At 43.4% G+C, this 20,159-nt stretch overlaps 1 long non-coding RNA gene across 1 annotated transcript in view; it reads left to right on the top strand.

Moving 5' to 3' along the window:
- Positions 1 to 20,159, top strand: part of LOC134336485 (uncharacterized) — a 138,596-nt gene that overhangs the window by 65,223 nt on the left and 53,214 nt on the right. Inside the window, exon 2 of the long non-coding RNA XR_010015800.1 lies at positions 1,126 to 1,455. This is a non-coding gene — a long non-coding RNA (uncharacterized LOC134336485). The remainder of the gene's footprint in view (positions 1 to 1,125; positions 1,456 to 20,159) is intronic.

Below are 20,159 nucleotides of genomic sequence, written 5' to 3'. Positions count from 1 at the left end.
CAAAAAGAACATGTACATGAAGACCATTAAGAATTGCTTTATTGAGGTCACCCCTTATTCCTGAACTCAAGGAAGTACTGTACCCTGTTAATTTCTTCCTGAATGGACAAACTGCATTCCCAGGAATGAACCTAGTGAACCTCAGCTGTACTCCTTCTATAACAATTGTATTTTTTCATAGGGAGGGAGTCCAGACCTGTGCACAATATTCCAGATACAGTCTGCCCAGATCCAGATCCTACCTAATTAGAACATTACGTCTCTAGTCTGGTAATCAAATTATTTTGTAATAAAGCCACCATCACATAATAATTGATTATTAAACCATAACGTAATGTCTGACTGAGATCACTTTAAGATGCTTTACAATAAGTCACCCTTTACTATCCTTATTCCCTTCACTGGCTTCTGTTCTTCACCATCTGTACTGTTTGTTTCTCTACTTAATAAATAAATTGAGACTTATCGTTTTTTTCTATTTGGTTTAGTCACAATGTCATTACTGTCCAGGAACTCCATGTTTGGACTCTCCTGACTTTCTCTGCATAAGACTATGGCATATTGTGTCTAGTCTGGATTTAGAGCTACCTACACTTGGTAACTGGTATTATCATTTATTCTATTCAATGAGAATAGAGTCTGGACTGCTTCTGGACAGCAGTCATTCCAATGATCCTTTTCCATTTGAGAAGTATCACGTTTGATGTTTCCTTGAACATTTCCAATATATTAAGACCAGGCAACTTTTTTTTGTGGAATTTCGAAGGAATGACTGTCTGGGCGGTTGTTGAAACAGCTGCTTTGCAAATGGTACCAAAATATAAAGAATGATAAGGAAACTGTATGCTGGTGAATGAAACTGGACATAATTTGACCCTATTTGACTAATTAGCATACAGAAAATTCCCAACCTTCAAGAACACCTATCTGATCTTGTTGTTTTTCTCAAACCATAGTTCAACAACCTAAAGCAAATGTACCCTTGAACACATTCAAAGGGAGACCAATGGATTACTGAGTAAAGGGTGGAGTTTAGGATGATGGTTCCTAACAGAGACTCCTTTGCTTGCATCTTTGGAAACAGCTCAATTTCTATCTTTAATATCTCTTCTTTTTCCTTTTCAGGGTTAATTTGAAGACACTGACCTGGAGTTACTTGCTGACTTCGGTTCTTTGCAGGAATGGGATCCGCTCTCTGGGCCTCACGACCGGCTGCTTTTTGATATGCCAAGGACGCAGCCTGGAAGACTAGTGTGTCTTCAGGGTCCCGGATTTTCGTGGCTCTGGAGGTGGCTGGATTCGAGTTTGTGCTGCTTCAGAAAACTGGTGTGTCATGGGAGTACACGGAAGATCGAAAGCAGCAAGCTGACTGCTGGCTGTGTGCCTAGAGACCCGAGATCTTTGAGCACAGAGCTCGGAAAAAGTGACGCAACAGACTTTTAACACCATAAATGGGTGAGTTGTTTTGTTATGTCTCTCCTCTCGTTGTGAAACGGGGATACCTCTTTTTCGCTTATTAGGGAGAGAGAGAGCCTATGTTATGTTGAAAACCAGATGAATGAATAGTCTTTGGGGTACTGCAAGTGTGTGTCTTTATTGATGCTTTGCTGCACATTTGAGTGCTCAGTGGAGGGTGCAGATGCTTTTCTGCTAGTGGAGAGAGGGGGTCATCGCTTTGCTGCATCTTATGCGTGGGGGGGAACTGGAGGTGTTTTGGGGCTCTAACACTGAATTCATTCATGCTTAAGGGCACTCCTCTGTTTTCGTGGATGTTTGCAAAGAAAAAGGATTTCAGAATATACTGTATGTTGTATACATTTCTCTGACATTAAATGTACCTATTGAAATCTATTGAAATATGAGTAGTTCTACAGATGCTAGAAATCCAAAACAACACACACAAGATGCTGGAAGAATATAGAAGGTCAGACAGCATCTACAGAAAAGAGTAAACAATTGACATATCGGGCAGAGACCCTTCTTCAGAACTGAGAAGGAAGGGGGAAGATGCCAGAATAAAAAGGTGGAGGGAAGGGAAAGAGTCTAACTGGAAAGTGATAGGTGAAGCCAGGCGAGTGGGAAAGGTTTAGTGCTGGAGAAGAAAGAATCTGATAGGGGAGCAGATTGGACAATAGGAAAAAAGGAGGAGGAAGGACCCAGGAATAAATAATAGGCAGGTGAGAAGAAGTGAAAGGCCAGAGTGGGGAATGGAGGTAGTGGGAGGGGGCGGAATTTGTTCACCGGAAGGAGAAATCGATATTCATGCCATCAGGTTGGAGGGTACCCACACAGAATATAAGGTGTTGCTCCTCCACTCTGAGGGTGCCCTCATCTTGGCACAACAAGAGAGCATGGATTGACATGGAGGAACAAGAATGGGAATTGGAATCAAAATGGCCATCAGGAAGTCTTACTTATGGCAGATGGTGCAAGGGTGCTCGACAAAATGGTCCTGCAGTTTATGCCAAGTCTCACTAATGCAGAGGAGGCCGCATCGGGAGCACTGGACACAATAGGTGACCCCATCAGGTTCGCTGGTGAAGTGTTGCCTCACCTGGAAGAACTATTTGGGTGTAGGGTAATGTAACTGGTGGACATGTACATAATTCACAACAAACAGCATTGAGTTGGGGTTCAATTTAAGAGGCTGGTCTGATGTGATGACATATTACATGAAGTTCTATTACCATGCTTTTCTGTTCATTGTTTGGAGCACAATAAATGAGTTGTTATGGTTTTTATTTGCAAAAACCTGCATTAGTAACCACAATGCTCTAGGATGATTCCTGAGTTATTAACCATGTCAGCCAATGTAGTCACTTTGAAACTGCCAGAGCTTTGGGAGCAAAATGCTGTTGCTTGGTTTGTACAAGCCGAGGCCCAATTTGCATCGCAAGAAATTGCCGCCTACAGCACCAAATTTTTCTAAAATTTGCTTTGGTTGCTTTGCTCAGCAACTTCACAGCTGCAAGAGTGCTGACTCTACTAGAATAACTGCCTGAACACGATTGATACTGATCACTGAAAACTCAGCTTTTACAGACTTTTGGACTATCAGAGTCTGAGCATGCCAAACAGTTCTCTCCTTGCTCGGCCTCAGCAATGCTAAGCCGTTGGAACTAGTGGACCACATGCTGTCTTTGCTGGGAAATTACTATACTTGCATTATTGTTAAAGAACTCTTCATGCAGCAAATATCTGATCAAGTTCATATAGAAAGGCATTGCCGAAGTCATACCAACATGTCTCCTGCCCCATTAGAGGCCCGAATATACTTGACCACTGCAACACAGCAGTCAAGGATGCCTACCGTTCCGTCTCACAACCTCACTTCGGAAAATCGGACCATCAGGCCGTACTCCTCCTCCCGGCTTACAAACAGAAACTGAAGCGGGAGGTCGCGGTGTCAAAAGTGGTGTCGCGTTGGACGGAGGAAACGGATGAGGTCCTCCGTGACTGCTTAGAATTGGTGGACTGGTTAGTATTCAAGGACTCAGCAGCTAACCTCAATGTGTGTGCCTCAGCTGTCACGGACTTTATCTGGAAATGCACAGAGGACTGTGTGTCTCACAAGACGATCCGGGTATTCCCTAACCAGAAACCTTGTATGAATTATGAGGTCAAGTCCCTTTTGAAGGCTAGAGCTGTGGCTTTTAGGTCCAGGGATACCAGTCGCTACACGGAATCCTGGCATAAACTCCGGAAAGCCATTAGGGGCACCAAGAGGCAATATCGAGCCAATTTGGAAGCCCAGGCTAACCAGAGGGATTCCGGTAGGCTATGGCAGGGTCTAAATGAGATCACTGAGCACAAAGAAAAGGCTGGGAGTATCAATAACTGTGGCGTTTCTCTTCCTGACAAACTTAACGTATTCTATGCAAGATTCGAACAGAAGAGGAGCGTCACACTCCCGCCGGATGAACTGGACCTGGTGGCATCGAGATTCATCGTCATCGAGGAGGATGTTAGAAGGGCCTTCCTGAAGGTAAATCCAAGGAAGGCGACGGGCCCAGATGGCGTCCTGGGATGGGTTCTCCGGGCCTGTGCAAGTGAGCTAGCTCTCATGTTTGCTGACATCTTCAACTGCTCCTTGCTTCAGTCTAAGATCCCCTTGTGTTTTAAGAAGGCAACGATAATCCCGGTGCTGAAGAAGAGTAAGGTGGCATGCCTGAATGACTATTGACCTGTGGCTCTGACATCAATTGCTATGAAGTGCTTTGAGCATTTGGTTATGGCACACATCAAGCACAGCCTACCGGTCAACCTCGACACTTTGCAATTCACCTACCAGAGCAACAGGTCAACGGCAGATGCCATCTCTCTGGCCCTACATTCCTTCTTAGACGCCTGGAGAATAAAGATGCATATGTAAGGCTCCTTTTCATTGACTACAGCTCTGCCTTTAATACCATCATTCCAAGTAAACTGATTCCTAAGCTCCGGAACCTGGGCCTTAGCACTCAGTTCTGCAGATGGATCTTCAACTTTCTCACAGACAGGACCCAGGCTGTAAAAATAGGGGACAAGCTCTCCTCTACAATCACTCTGAGCACCGGTGCCCTACAAGGCTGTATACTCAGCCCCCTGCTATACTCTCTGTACACCCATGACTGTGTAGCCAAGTTTCCATCGAACTCAATATATAAGTTTGCTGATGACACCACAATTGTAGGCCATATCTCCGGTAATGATGAGTTTCAGTACAGAGAGGAAATTAAGAACCTGGTGGCGTGGTGCGAAGACAATAACCTATCCCTCAATGTCAGCAAGATGAAGGAATTGGTTGTTGACTTCAGAAGGAGTAGCGGACCTCATGACCCCATTTACATCACTGGTGGGCAAGTGGAACAGGTCAGAAGCTTAAAGTTCCTCAGGTTCAATATCACAAATGACCTGACTTGGTCCAACCAAGCAAATTCCACTGCCAAGAAGGCTCACCAGCCCCTTTAGTTCCTGAGAAAGCTAAAGAAGTTTGGCCTGTCTCTTAAAACCCTCACTATTTTTATAGATGCGCCGTGGAAAGCATTCTTCTAGGGTGCATCACAACCTGGTATGGAAGTTGTCCTGTCCAAGACCGGAAGAAGCTGCAGAAGATCATGAACACAGCCCAGCACATCACACAAACCAATCTTCCATCCTTGGACTCACTTTACATCGCACGCTGTCGGAGCAGTGCTGCCAGGATAATCAAGGACACGTCCCACCCAGCCAACACACTTTTCGTCCTTCTTCCCTCCGGGAGAAGGCTCGGGAGCTTGAAGACTTGTACAGCCAGATTTGGGAACAGCTTCTTTCGAACTGTGATAAGACTGCTGAACGGATCCTGACCCGGATCTGGGCCGTACCCTCCAAATATCCAGACCTGCCTCTCAGTTTTTTTGCATTACCTTACTTTCCCTTTTCTGTTTTCTATTTATGATTTATAATTTGAATTTTTAATATTTACTATTGATTTGTACTCCAGGGAGCACGAAGCGCAGAAGCAAATATCGCTGTGATGATTGTACGCTCTAGTATCAATTGTTTGGCGACAATAAAGAATAAAGTATAGTGCTCACTAATGCAGCCATGAAAGATTATAGGGAGCTTGCTAAAATGGCTGATAGTCCACGCTTGGCTCGGCAGTGGTTTATCATTCCACCTCCCTTCTCTACCTCAATAAGCTTGATCAGCAAGGCCCCCAACATAAGGACACCCATGACTATGAAACAGATGATGCTGGGCCTTTTTACCACGCTCAGTTTGGTATAAATGCTAGGAACTGCCGATTGCCTTGCAGCTTCGACAGTGCCAGCACATCAGGACATCAGAGGTCAGTGAACACTGTGGGTTCCAGCTGCCAGGGTTGTCTACTGTTCATTACGGACATCCTTTCAGTGCAACGGCAGCCTCCAGTGACTAATGGGGCACGATGGGTGACTCTCTGCTTCAATGGCTGACGGTACACATAGGACTTCATTCTGGCTAAAGTGGCTAGACCTCTGCTCAGTGCATATTTCCTGTGTACCCAACACCTGAGAGTCGATCTTAAGAACTGCTGGCTTGTGGATGTCAAGGATTTTGGGTCATTCCCCGGCTCCCTAGTAAGTTCCCTGTCAATCCCATGCACCACAGCATGTGAGTTTACTCAGCTGCTGAGTGAATTCCCAAACTTCACCAAGCCCACATTCTCCACCTAGGGTTAAGCAACATGTTTCCTCAAATGGCCCACCAGTCCATGCCTACGTGCATAGATTGGACCGAGAAAAGTTGGCAACTGTGAAGGCTGAGTTTGCGAGCATGGAAAGATTTGGCATTGTACACCAATCGGATAGCCCCTAAGCTTCGCCCCTCTATATGGTTTATAAGTCTAATGATGCTTGCCGCCCATGTGGCAATTACCAATACTTTAATGAGGTCGCCACTCCCGATTGTTATCCCGTCCCACACATCCAAGACTTTTTGGCACGCTTAGCCAGAAAGTTGATCTTTTCCAAAGTTGACTTACTTAAGGGCTACCTTTAGGTACCTGTGTGCTTGGAGGACATGCCCAAAATGACTGTGATAACCCCATTTGGCCTCTCTGAGTTTCTGTCCATGCCATTTAAGCTGAAAAATGCAGCACAGACTTTCCAATGGCTGATGGACTCTGTAGTAAAATAGAGACTTTCTTTGTGTTTACCTAGATGATGTACTTGTCACCAGTACATCTAAATCGAATATGTATCTCATCTCTGCATACTTTTTGAGTGCTTAATCTGACACAGGTTGATTATTAATCTTGCTAAGTGCCAGTTTGGGTTGTTAACCATTGACTTTCTCAGCCATTGTATCTCCACAGAAGATGCAAAACCCCTCCCATCAAAAGAAGCCGCTATTATAGATTTCCTACCTCTCCGCGCTACCAAAATACCGCAGGAGTTTTTAGATATGGTAGATTTCTATCACCGCCTCATTCCACGAGCTTCTGAACTTAAGTTCCTCCTGTATAGTGTACTTAAAGGCAATATCCCTAATCATGAGGCTCCATAGGGTTCCTGTACTGTGGAAAACGTCCTGCCTAGTCCCTGTGCCGAAGTCGCCAGGCCCCAGCGGCCTCAGTGACTACAGACCAGTGGCATTGACCTCCCACATCATGAAGACCCTGGAGAGACTTGTTCTGGAGCTGCTCCAGCCTATGGTCAGGCTTCACTTAGATCCCCTCCGGTTCGCCTACCAGCCCCGACTAGGAGTTGAGGATGCCATCGTCTACCTGCTGAACTGTGTCTACGCCCACCTGGACAAGCCAGCGAGCACTGTGAGGGTCATGTTTTTTGACTTCTCCAGTGCGTTCAACACCATCCGCCCTGCTCTGCTGGGGGAGAAGCTGACAGCGATGCAGGTGGATGCTTCCCTGGTGTCATGGATTCTTGATGACCTGACTGGCAGACCACAGTACGTGTGCTTGCAACACTGTGTGTCCGACAGAGTGATCAGCAGCACCGGGGCTCCACAAGGGACTGTCTTGTCTCCCTTTCTCTTCACCATTTACACCTCGGACTTCAACTACTGCACAGAGTCTTGTCATATTCAGAAGTTTTCGGATGACCCTGCCATGGTTGGATGCATCAGCAAGGGAGATGAGGCTGAGTACAGGGCTACTGTAGGAAACTTTGTCACATGGTGTGAGCAGAATTATCTGCAGCTTAATGTGAAAAAGACTAAGGAGCTGGTGGTAGACCTGAGGAGAGCTAAGATACCGGTGACCCCCGTTTCCATCCAGGGGGTCAGTGTGGACATGTTGGAGGATTACAGATACCTGGGGATACGAATTGACAATAAACTGGACTGGTCAAAGAACACTGAGGCTGTCTACAAGAAGGGTCAGAGCCGTCTCTATTTCCTGAGGAGACTGAGGTCCTTTAACATCTGCCGGACGATGCTGAGGATGTTCTACGAGTCTGTGGTGGCCAGTGCTATCATGTTTGCTGTTGTGTTCTGGGGCAGCAGGCTGAGGGTAGCAGACACCAACAGAATCAACTAACTCATTCGTAAGGCCAGTGATGTTGTGGGGATGGAACTGGACTGTCTGACGGTGGTGTCTGAAAAGAGGATGCTGTCTAAGTTGCATGCCATCTTGGACAATGTCTCCCATCCACTACATAATGTACTGGGTGGGCACAGGAGTACATTCAGCCAAAGACTCATTCACCGAAATGCAACACAGAGCGTCATAGGAAATTATTCCTGCCTGTGGCCATCAAACTTTACAACTCCTCCCTTGGAGGGTCAGACACCCTGAGCCAATAGGCTGGTCCTGGATTTATTTCATAATTTCCTGGCATAATTTACATATTACTATTTAACTATTTAGTATTTTATTACTATTTATTATTTATGGTGCAACTGTAACAAAAACCAATTTCCCCCGGGATCAATAAAGTATGATTATGACTATGTGCTTGACTGGTTAGTGGACACAACCAGGACATTTGACGTGGTCTTTCCAACATGACCCTACTGGCACACCTGCTTCCCAGCACACCTACAGCCATTACTACTGACACGCTTCAGACTATGCTGTGGGTGTCATGCAGGAGCAGTTGGTCAGAGGTGTGTGGCAGCCTCTTGCCTTCTTCAGCCAGAAGCTCTGTTCCCAAAATGAATTACAGCATGTTTGACCTTGAGCTTCTTGGTCTCTATCTGGCTGTCTGCTATTTTTGTTTACTTCTAGAGGGTCGCCATTTCACAGCGTTCATTGACCACTAAACCCTTGTGCACTTGATGGCCAAAATATCAGACCCTGGTCTGCGTGGCAGCAACGCCACCTGGCCTACATGGTTCACAACTGATATACAACCTATCAATGGGAAAAATAACGCTATGGTTGATTACCTCTAATGGCTAGCCGTTGAGGCCTTGTACATGAGGCTTGACTATGCCGCATGATTGCCGAGCAAGCTACGGACCCAGGGGTCCAGGCTTACCGAACAGCAGTAATGGGCCTGTTGTTGGCTGACATTAAATTCAGAGAAGCACAGGTTTCCCTCCTGCACAATGTCTCAGTCAATTGCCTTCGCAAACTGGAGGTGAACTGTTTTTGACTCCATACATGGCCTCTTGCATCTGGGCTGGAAGGCCTCACAGAAGCTGGTTGTTCAAAAGTGTGTGTGGCAAAGGATGCGCGTGATTGGTCTGCAGCCTGTGTGGAGTGCCAGTGAGCAAAAATTAACCATTGACACCTTCTGAGGTCCCGGAGTGAGGGTTTGACAAGCCATTGTGGACTATGATTGGTCCTTCCCCCCCCCCCCCCCGTCCCGCTGTTTCACATACTTCTTTACCATTGTGGACCATACCAGCAGGTGGCCAGAGGTCATCCCTCTAGCATTGGTGACAGCCGCAGATATGGCTCAGGTGTTTATCAGGACCTGGGTTTGGCATCCCATCTGATATTTTCTCTGACCTAGTTCATATCAGATCTCGGAGCTGCGCTGGCCCAGAACCCCAGCATTAGGTTGCATCACACTATGGTGTATCACCTGCAGTCCAATGACCTATGCGAGAGGTTTCACCACTCCTTAAAGGCTGCTCTGAGAATTTCCCTGATGAATCAGTGTTGGCATGGTCATCTCCCGTGGATCCTGCTTGGCTCAAATGAGCTCCAAAAGACAACCCGCAGTCATCTGTGGCTGATCTGGTTTATGGGCAGCCATTCAGAGTGGCAGCTGATTTTATTCCTGACACCATGACAGCCTGGTTAGCCTCTCAATGGCATTCCACCATCCTCAGTAAATTCAATTTCTTTGCACCTATTCCTACTTCCCAACATGGCATGCAGCACTGTTGGCTTCCGGTTGACCTACGTCTCCAGCTCATTTGCTTTCATCCTCCCGATGTACACCAGAATCCCCTTAAGCGCTTTGTAATGGGGAGAAAAGATTTCTATCAGACATAAGAGGGGTAAACCCAAATGTATTTCAGTGGATTGCCTTAAACTACCCCACCAAGATTTGGAGGGTTCCGTTACCATTAGATTATGAAGACGCGCAGTCCTCTTTTATTGTCATTTAGTAATGCATGCATTAAGAAATGATACAATATTTCCTCCAGTGTGATATCACAAAATACAGGACAGACCAAGACTGAAAAAACTAACAAAACCACATAATTATAACATATAGTTACAACAGTGCAACAATACCATAACATGATGAAGAACAGTCGATGGCACAGTAAAAAGTTCAAAGTCTCTCAAATGTCCCACATCTCACGCAGACCGGAGAAGGAAGAAAAACTCTCTGCCATGCCCGACCACAGTCCGACTTTGAGTCATCCGAAAACTTCGAGCTCTGATCAGCCCTCCGACACTGAGTACCAAGCACCATCTCTATCTGAACGATTCGACCTCAGCCTCGGTCGCCAGCAGCAGGCAAAGCTGGGGATTTTGAGGCCTTCCCTCTGGAAGATTCTTGATCGCGCAGTCACAACAGCAGTGAACCTGCGTTTCAAAAATTTCTCCAGATGGGTCAGAGAGACAACTGTCTACTACCACTCTCTGGCTTCTTCTACACGGCCAATGTCTAATCCAATCTACCTTCTTGACCAACCTCTCACGCGGGACTTTGTCAAATGCATTGCTAAAGTCCATGTTGACAACATCCGCTTCGCTGGTAACTTCCTCGAAAAACTCTAGAAGACTGGTTAGACATGACTACCATGGACGAAGTTATGCTGACTATCCTTAAATCAGTCCCTGTCTATCATATTACCTGTCACGTGAGTATCTCATGAAAAATGATGTAATTGTCTTATGCTGTTGGAATGATGTAATGGTCTCGTGCCATTGGAATGATGTAATTGTCTTGTGATAGCGGGGTGATGTGATGTCACATGATGGCATGTTCTAACTGGTATGTAAGGGGAGACTACAGTTGTTGCGTAGTTCGTTTTGGTGGGAACTCACTGTTGGTAGTTACGCCGTCGGAGAATAAGAGAGAATGAGAGTGAAGAATCCGAACGAACTCCAAAAAGATTGGGGTTAACTAGTGGCATTTGGCGCATTACGGGTGTGATTGACATTTGGAACCGTCCGTATGTAGCTCACACGTTTTGATAACCCTTACACGGTTTGGGTGTTATGTGATGACCACTTCCGGCAGAAAGGTCAGTTACTTTGAGAACTTGTATTCTGCATCATAACTTCAGAAAAGCTATTTCTCAGCTGGAACCAGTGTCAGCAGTTCCGACTTTTCTTCATCGCAAGGTTTGGGAAGTCTCTCCTCTCAGTTATTTCATAAATCATATGGACTTATTAAACTACCACCTTAAGACTGTACTTAAATGGGATCTGATGAGGATTGTCTTTAAGTTCGACTGTTTGATAACCATAGAAGCATAACGCTGTTAACATCCGTTTAAGTTAATCGTTTGTTTCCTGTTCCATTTTTTATTTGAGTAGAGGTTAATAAATGTGGTCGTTTATTTTATAAAAACTCGACTCAAATTTATCTCTATTGCTGCTGATTCATAACGTATGTGGGGGCTAGTCAGGTTTTGAACCAATTTAGAGTTTAATTGGTTGTTTAATTAACAATCTGATTGATAAAAGGGAAAATCCTTTTTGTTTGATCGCTTTGTGTGTGGTAATCAGCAGCAATGCATATTGACAGATTTCTGGAATCTCCAACACCTGTGGAATTAGAGAAAGTGCGATAGGGTGAGTTGATGGAAATTGCTACAGCACTGAAGCTTACAGGGACAAAGTCAATGATTCAGAGAAAAATAGCTTATATCAGTGCGAATTTATTTGATGAAGCGGTGTTAGATAATTTTCCAATAAGTAAACTATAGATGCAGTTGCAAATAAAGCAAATAAAGTTAGAGAAATTTAAAGCGGAGGTGGCTGAAAGAGAAGCAAATAAACAGAGGGAATTTGAAGCTAAAGAAGCAGAGAATAAATGGGAGTTGGAGCTAGCGATAGTGAAGTTAAGGTCCAAGAATCAGTCCTCTGGTTCTAGGAAACCATTTGTTGTTAGTCAGGAAATTAAATTGGTTCCTCCATTTAATGAGGCAGAAGTTGATAAATACTTCCAGCATTTTGAGATAGTTGCTCTGATTTCAGAGTGGCCGAAAGATAAATGGCCAGTGCTTATACAAAGTGTAATTAAAGGTAAAGCACAACAAGTTTATACAGTTTTAACTGCTGAGCAAGCACTTGATTATGATACTGTGAAGCAGTGTATACTTAAAGCTTATGAACTGGTTCCGGAAGCTTATAGAGAAAGGTTTAGAACTTTGAAGAAATCTGTGAACCAAACTCATATGGAATTTGCCTATGATAAATCTGTGTGTTTTGAACAATGGGTCAAATCTAAAAATGTGAATGAGGTGTATGACAACTTGAAAGAGTTGGTTTTAATTGAGGAAATTAAAAGGTGCATCCCTGTTGACATAAAGATATACTTCAGTGAGAGGGACACTGCTGCATTGCAGGAGTCTGCTAAATTAGCAGATGAGTATGCTTTAATCCATAAGAGTAAATTTACTTTGAGTAAAACTTTCCAAAAGAGTAGCCTGGATAGTAAGGGTAAACTGGAAAGTAGATCGGAGGCTAGTGATAAAGGTAAGAATGAAGGGAAGCAAGTGAAGGAAAAACATTTCAGTCTTAATTGTTACTGTTGTAAGAAACCTGGGCATGTTATGGCTAACTGTTCCCATCTGAAGAAGAGGGAAAAGGAGGCAGTTTCAAATGCCTGCGCGCAACACTTTGAAACGCCCAGAAACCCATAGGGTTTGGGACATTCAAAGGAAGCTTTGTCAAGGTTTGACCAGGTTAAGAAGGGATTCGATCATTTTATGTCAGAGGGATTTGTTTCGGTGAATGCAAGGTCCCTCCAGTACCAATAAAAATTCTTCGGGATACTGGTGCTTCTCAGTCACTAATGTTAGACAGTGTTCTAGAGCTTAATAATGAGACTTGACACTGATGAGGTAAATCTTATACGAGGTATTGAGGGCAACCTTATGTCTGTACCTCTGCACAACGTAGTTTTAAAGTCGAGGTTAGTTTCAGGAACTGTTAAAGTAGGACTGCAACCCAGTTTACCGGTGGATGGTGTTTCTTTACTGTTAGGGAATGACTTAGCAGGAGGAAAAGTTGTTCCTGCAGTGCAGATGACAACTAAGCCAATCGTTGATGATCTAAAAATAGGGGACAAACTGTCCTCTACAATCACTCTAAGCACTAGTGCCCCACAAGGCTGTGTACTCAGCCCCCTGCTGTACTCACTATACACCCATGATTGTGTAGCCAAGTTTCCATCGAACTCAATATATAAGTTTGCTATGGCACAACAATTGTAGGCCGTATATCGGGTAATGATGAGTTTGAGTACAGAGAGGAAATTAAGAACCTGGGTGGCATGGTGCGAGGACAATAACCTATCCCTCAACGTCAGCAAGACGAAGGAATTGGTTGTTGACTTCAGAAGGAGTAGCGGACCGCACGACCCCATTTACACCGGTGGTATGCAAGTGGAACAGGTCAAAAGCTTTAAGTTCCTCGGGGTCAATATCACATATGACCTGACTTGGACCAACCAAGCAGAGTCCACTGCCAAGAGGGCCCACCCGTGCCTTTAGTTCCTGAGAAAACTAAAGAAATTTGGCCTGTCCCCTAAAACCCTCACTAATTTTTACCCCCCTCCCCCTCGTACCCCATCTGTTACTTATTTTTATGCACACATTCTTTCTCTCACTCTCCTTTTTCTCCCTCTGTCCCTCTGAATATACCTCTTGCCCATCCTTTGGGTCCCCCCCCCTTGTCTTTCTTCCCGGATCTCCTGTCCCATGATCCTCTCGTATCCCCTTTTGCCTATCACCTGTCCAGCTCTTGGCTCTATCCCTCCCCCTCCTGTCTTCTCCTATCATTTTGTATCTCCCCCTCCCCCTCCAACTTTCAAATCCCTTACTCACTCTTCCTTCAGTTAGTCCTGACGAAGGGTCTCGGCCTGAAACGTCGACTGCACCTCTTCCTACAGATGCTGCCTGGCCTGCTGCGTTCACCAGCAACTTTGATGTGTGTTGCACTAACTTTTATAAATGCACCGTAGAAAGCATTCTTCTAGGGTGCATCACAAAATGGTATGGAAGTTGTCCTGTCCAAGACCAGAAGAAACTGCAGAAGATCGTGAACATGGTGAAGCACATTACACAAACCAATCTTCTGTCCTTGCACTCACTTTACACTGCACGCTGTTGGAGCAGTGCTGCCAGGATAATCAATGACACGGCCCACCCAGCCAACACACTTTTTGTCCCTCTTCCCTCTGGGAAAAGGCTCAGGAACTTGGAGACGTGTATGGCCAGATTTGGGAGCAGCTTCTTTCCAACTGTGATAAGACTGCTGAACGGATCCTTACCCGGATCTGGGCCGTACCCTCCAAATAGCCGGATCTGCCTCTCGGTTTTTTTGCACTACCTTACTTTCCATTTTCTATTTTCTATTTATGGTTTATAATTTAAATTTTTAATATTTACTATCGATTTGTAATCCAGGGAATGGGAAGCGCCGAATCAGATATTGCTGTGATAATTGTATGTTCTAGTATCAATCGTTTGGCGACAATAAAGTATGAAGTATAAGTATAAAGTATAAAGATGGAATCTAACATATATACTTCCTGTGCAATAACCCGAGCTATGGAAAAAAAGCCTGCTGAGGCAGAGGGTTCTGTGCAGCATGGGTCTGTTACGCACGACAATTCAAATAAGGATTCAGAGTTCGATGATTTGGCCGTAACTTTTCTACCTTCATTATTTGATCAGGATCCTTGTTATAAATCTGACCTTAAAGACTTGTCCTTGTCTAAGAAGGAGATTATAGTGGAGCAAAGCAAAGACCCTGTGATTGCCACCTTAATAGAACAAGCTCTCCCAGGTAATGAGATTGCAAAGGTGCCAGTAGGGTAGTATTTCAAGAGTGGAGTATTAATGAGGAAGTGGAGACCACCCTAGATTCCTGCAAGCAAGGATTGGGCAGTTTTTCACCAGGTAGTGGTTCCTAAAGTTTACCGGAATGAAATTTTAACTTTGGCTCATAATATGCCCTTGGGTGGCCATTTTGGTGTGAGGAAAACTGTGAACAAGGTTTTTAAACATTTTTATTGGCCTGAGTTGAAGAGAGATGTGGTGACGTTTTGCCGAACTTGTCAGACTTGTCAGGTTGTGGGTAAACCTAATCAAGTCACCCCAGTGGCCCCATTACAACCAATTCCTGCATTTGGTGAGCCGTTTTCTAAAGTTATTGTAGATTGTGTGGGTCCATTGCCAAAAACTAAAGCTGGCCACCAATATTTGCTGACGATCATGTGTACCGCATCTTGGTTTCCAGAAGCGATACCTCTTAGGAATATAAAAGCCAAAACTGTGACAAAGGCTCTCATAAAGTTCTTTACTTTATTTGGGTTACCTAAAGAAATACAGTCTGATCAAGGCAGTAATTTTATGTCTGGATTGTTCCAGTAGATAGTTTATAAACTGGGAGCCAAACAGATTATATTGTCTACATATCATCCCGAATCACAACGGGCCTTAGAAAGGTTCCATTCTATCCTTTAAACTATGATTAGGACATTTTGTATTGAAAATGAGGAAGATTGAAATGAGGGAGTTCATTTGCTTTTGTTTAAAGTACAGGAGTCAGTGCAGGAGTCCCTAGGCTTTAGTCCCTTTGAACTTGTGTTTGGGCACAGTGTCTGAGGACCTTTATTAAAAGAACAGTGTGTAAATAAAGAAGTACAAGCTAATTTGCTAGATTATGTTTTAAAATTTAAGGAAAGATTGCATAAAGCTTGCAGCTTAGCAAGGGAAAATTTAAAACCTGCTCAGGAAAGAATGAAAACTTGGTATGACAAGGAAGCTAGAATGAAGGTATTTAAGTAAGGAGATAAGGTATTGGTACTTTGCCCTGTGCAAACGGACCCTTTACAAGCTAGATTTCATGGTCCTTATGAGATTATATCAAAAGTTAATAATGTGGACTATATGGTAAAAACACCAGATCGACGAAGGCCAACACAACTTTGTCATGTAAATATGATAAAGCCTTATTATGGGAAACAATCCGCATCTATGACTGTTGTTGTTAGTGACAATGAGTCTGACATCCCTGGGAGCTTGGTAACTGATCCATCTGAGGCTTATTTTAAACCAAACATTATTTCTGCCAGACTATATTTTCTGGAAAATATTGATGAGAAGTTGGCTCATCTACAGCCACTGCAGAGACAGCAAATGAAACAGTTAATTATGAAATTTAGGGATTTATTTCCAGACATTCCCAAAAGAAGCACAGTAGGCTCACATGATGTAGATGTTGGAAACGCCAAACCTATAAAGCAACATCCATATCGAATGAATGCGGAAAAAAGTAAGCTTGCTGAACAAGAAATTAAGTATATATTAGACAATGATATTGTTAGACCTTCTACTTTGGATTGGAGTTCATCTTGTGTCATGGCGCCTAAACCAGATGGTAGTATTAGGTTTTGTACTGATAACAGGAAGATGAATGCTGTAACAAAAACTGATGCATATCCAATCCCTAGGGTATATGATTGTGTGGACAAGGTTGGAAAAGCTAAATTTCTTACAAGGATTGATTTGTTGAAAGGGTATTGGTGTGTTCCATTAATAGACAGAGGTAGAGAAATTTCTGCATTTGTGATGCCATCTGGGTTATATGAGTACAATGATCTGCCATTAGAATGAAGAATGCCCCAGGAACTTTCCAGAGAATGATTAATTCTGTAATTCAAGGGTTAAAACATACAGATGCCTATATTGATGATTTAGTCACAGAGTATGACACTTGGGAGGCACATATGTTTGCAGTGGAAGAACTGTTTGACAGGCTTTCAAAAGCTAACCTAACTATTAACTTAGCTAAAAGTGAATTTGGGCATGCCACTGTGACCTATCTTGGTTATGTTGTGGGTCAAGGCAGGTTGACTCCTGTTCAGGTGATTTTGGAGGTTCCCACTCCAACTAGTACAAAAGCTCTCAGAAGATTTTTGGGAATGGTAGGGTATTAACCGAAAATTCTGTAAGAACTTTGCCGAGATTGCTCTTCCATTAACTAACCTCCTGAAGAAAGGTGAAAAGTTTGTTAGGACAGAGCCTTGTCAGGAAGCATTTGATAAATTGAAAACTATCCTATGTCACCAACCTGTGCTCAAATCACCTAATTTTGAAAAGGTATTTTCCTTAGCTGTAGATGCTAGTGATGAGGCTGCAGGAGCAGTGTTACTACAAAGGGATAATGATGATGATGTTGACCACCCTGTGGCTTATTTTTCCAAGAAATTTAATGGGCATCAAAGAAATTATTCAACCATAGAAAAGGAATTGTTGTCTCTCATTTTGGCTTTGCAGAATTTTGATGTGTATGTTGATCGTGGTTTACACCGATCATAATCCATTGGTATTTTTGAGAAAACTGAAAAACAAAATAGAAGGTTACTGAATTGGAGTTTAATTTTACAAGAATATGATCTCTTAATAACTCACATTAAAGGCAAAGATTATGTAATTGCCAACTGTTTGTCCAGATGTTGAACTTGTAATTCTGATATTTTGTTTACACTCGTCATGTTATATTAGTTGTAGAGTACTGTATGATAATTATACGTGTATTATGCAATTTTGTAAATTTTATATATTTGTATATTTCGTTAATTGTTGTTAAAATTTTGCTCTTGATAGATCAAACTTTTCTTTTCTTGGAGGGAGGTGTTACCTGTCCCATGTGTATCTCGTGAAAAATTATGTAATTGTCTCATGCTATTGGAATGATATAATGGTCTCATGCCATTGGAATGATATAATTGTCTTGTGATAGCAGGGTGATGTGATGTCACGTGATAGCATATTCTAACTGGTATGTAAGGGGAGACTACAGTTGTTCTGTAGTTCATTTTGGTGGGAACTCACTGTTGGTAGTTACGCTATTGGAGAAGAAAAGAGAGTGAAAGTGAAGAATATGAATGAACCCCAGAGGGATTGGGGTTAACCAGCGGCATTCGGCGCATTATGGGTTAAACTGACATTTGGAACTGTCCGTACGTGGCAAACATGTTTTGTTAACCCTTACACGGTTTGGGTATTGTGTGATGACCACTTCCAGCAGAAAGGTCAGTTACTTTGAGAACTTGTATTCTGCGTCATGACTTCGGAAAAGCTATTTCTCGGCTGGAACCGGTGTCAGCAGTTTCGGCTTTTCTTCATTGCAAGGTTTGGGAAGTCTCTCCTCTCAGTTATTTCATAAATCATATGGACTTATTAAACTACCACCTTAAGACTGTGCTTAAATGGGATCTGTTGAGCATTGTCTTTAAGTTCGATCGTTTGATAACTATAGAAGTATAACGCTGTTAACATCCGTTTAAGTTGATCGTTCGTTTACTGTTCCATTTTTTATTTGAGTAGAGGTCAAAAAATGTCGTTGTTTATTTTATAAAAACTCAACTCAAATTTATCTCTATTGCTGCTGATTCAGAATAATCCAAACACTTATATATCTGGTCCTTTAGACTACCTTCCAATAACTTTCCCACAACTGATGTCAAGGCTCATCAGCCTATAATTTCCTGGTTTCTGTTTAGAACCTTTTTTAAACAGCGGAATAACATTGGCAATCCTCCAGTACTTTTGTACCTCTCCTGTCACTAAGGTTGTTTAAATATCTCTGTTAGCGTCCCGGCAATTTCTGCACTTGCCTCATGTAGGGTTTGAGGGAACGCCCTGTCAGGCCCTGGGGATTTATCCATCCTGACTTGCCTCTGTAATCTGTACAGAGTTCATGAAGTTGATGCTGCTTTACCTCACTGTTATAGACTCTGTATCCATTTCCTGAGTAAACACAGATGCAAAAAAATGTATATAAGATCTTCCCTATCTCTTTTGACTTCACATCTGGATTACCATTCTGATCTTACAAGAGGACTAGTTTTGTCCCTTGCAATCCTTTTGCTTTTAACATATCTGTAGAATCCCTTGTGTAGGCACGTGGCCAGGTGGTTAAGGTATTGGACTAGTGGCCTGAAGGTCGTGAGTTCGAGCCCCAGCCGATGCAACTTGTTGTGTTCTTGAGCAAGGCACTTAATCACACATTGCTCTGCAATGACACTGGTGCCAAGCTGTATGTTCCTAATGCCCTTCCCTTGGACAACATTGGTGTCGTGGAGAGGGGAGACTTGCAGCATGGGCAACTGCTGGTCTTCCATACAACCTTGCCCAGGCCTGTTCCCTGGAGAGTGAAGACTTTCCAGGCGCAGATCCATGGTCTCGCAAGACTAACGATGCCTTTATTTTAGAATCCCTTGGGATTTTCCTTCACCCTGTCTGCTAGGGCAACCTCATGCCTTCTTTTCGCCCTCCTGATTTCATTCTTAAGTGTTCTCTTACATTTGTTATATTCCATAAGCTCCCCCTTAGTTTCTACCTGCCTATATTGGTAGTGCTGGCTCGAAGGGCTGAATGGCCTACTCCTGCACGTATTGTCTATTGTCTATACTTACTCTGCACTTACTTTTTTTTTAACCATGGCCTCAATATCTCCTGAAAACCAAGGTTCCCTAGAGTTGTTATCTTTACCTTTTATTCAGACAGGCACATGCAAGCCTTTTGCTCTCAAAATTTCACTTTTGGGTTCCCACCTGCCAAGTACACGTTTGCCAGAAAATGGCCTGCCGCAATCTACATTTGCCAGATCCTTTCTGATTCCATCCAAATTGGCCTTTCTCCAAATTAGAATCTCAGCCCACTAACTAGGCAGTTCGTTTGCATATTTACTTTGAAAGTAATGGCATTGTGATCACCAGAGTCAAAGTGTTCCCCTGCACAAGCTTCTGTCACCTGCCCTGTCTCATTCCCTAATAGGAAATCAAATATCACACACTCTCTAGTTGGGACTTCTACACAGTGATGAAGAAAACTTTCCTGAACATATTTGACAAACTATCCCATCTAGTCCTTTTACCATATGGGTTTCCCAGTCAATATGTCAAAAGTGAAAATCTCCTACTGTAAGAACCCTGTTTCTTGCAACAGTCTGCAATCTCTCTGAAAGTTTGTTCCTCTAAATCCCTTGGACTAATGGGAGGTCTGTAATATAGCCCCAATATTGTGGTCGTACCTTTCTT

Source organism: Mobula hypostoma, chromosome 22 (assembly GCF_963921235.1).
Source record: "Mobula hypostoma chromosome 22, sMobHyp1.1, whole genome shotgun sequence".
NCBI lineage: Eukaryota > Metazoa > Chordata > Chondrichthyes > Myliobatiformes > Myliobatidae > Mobula > Mobula hypostoma.
The sequence above is the reverse complement of the archived record's forward strand: the minus strand, read 5'-3'. Positions and strand labels throughout refer to the sequence as shown.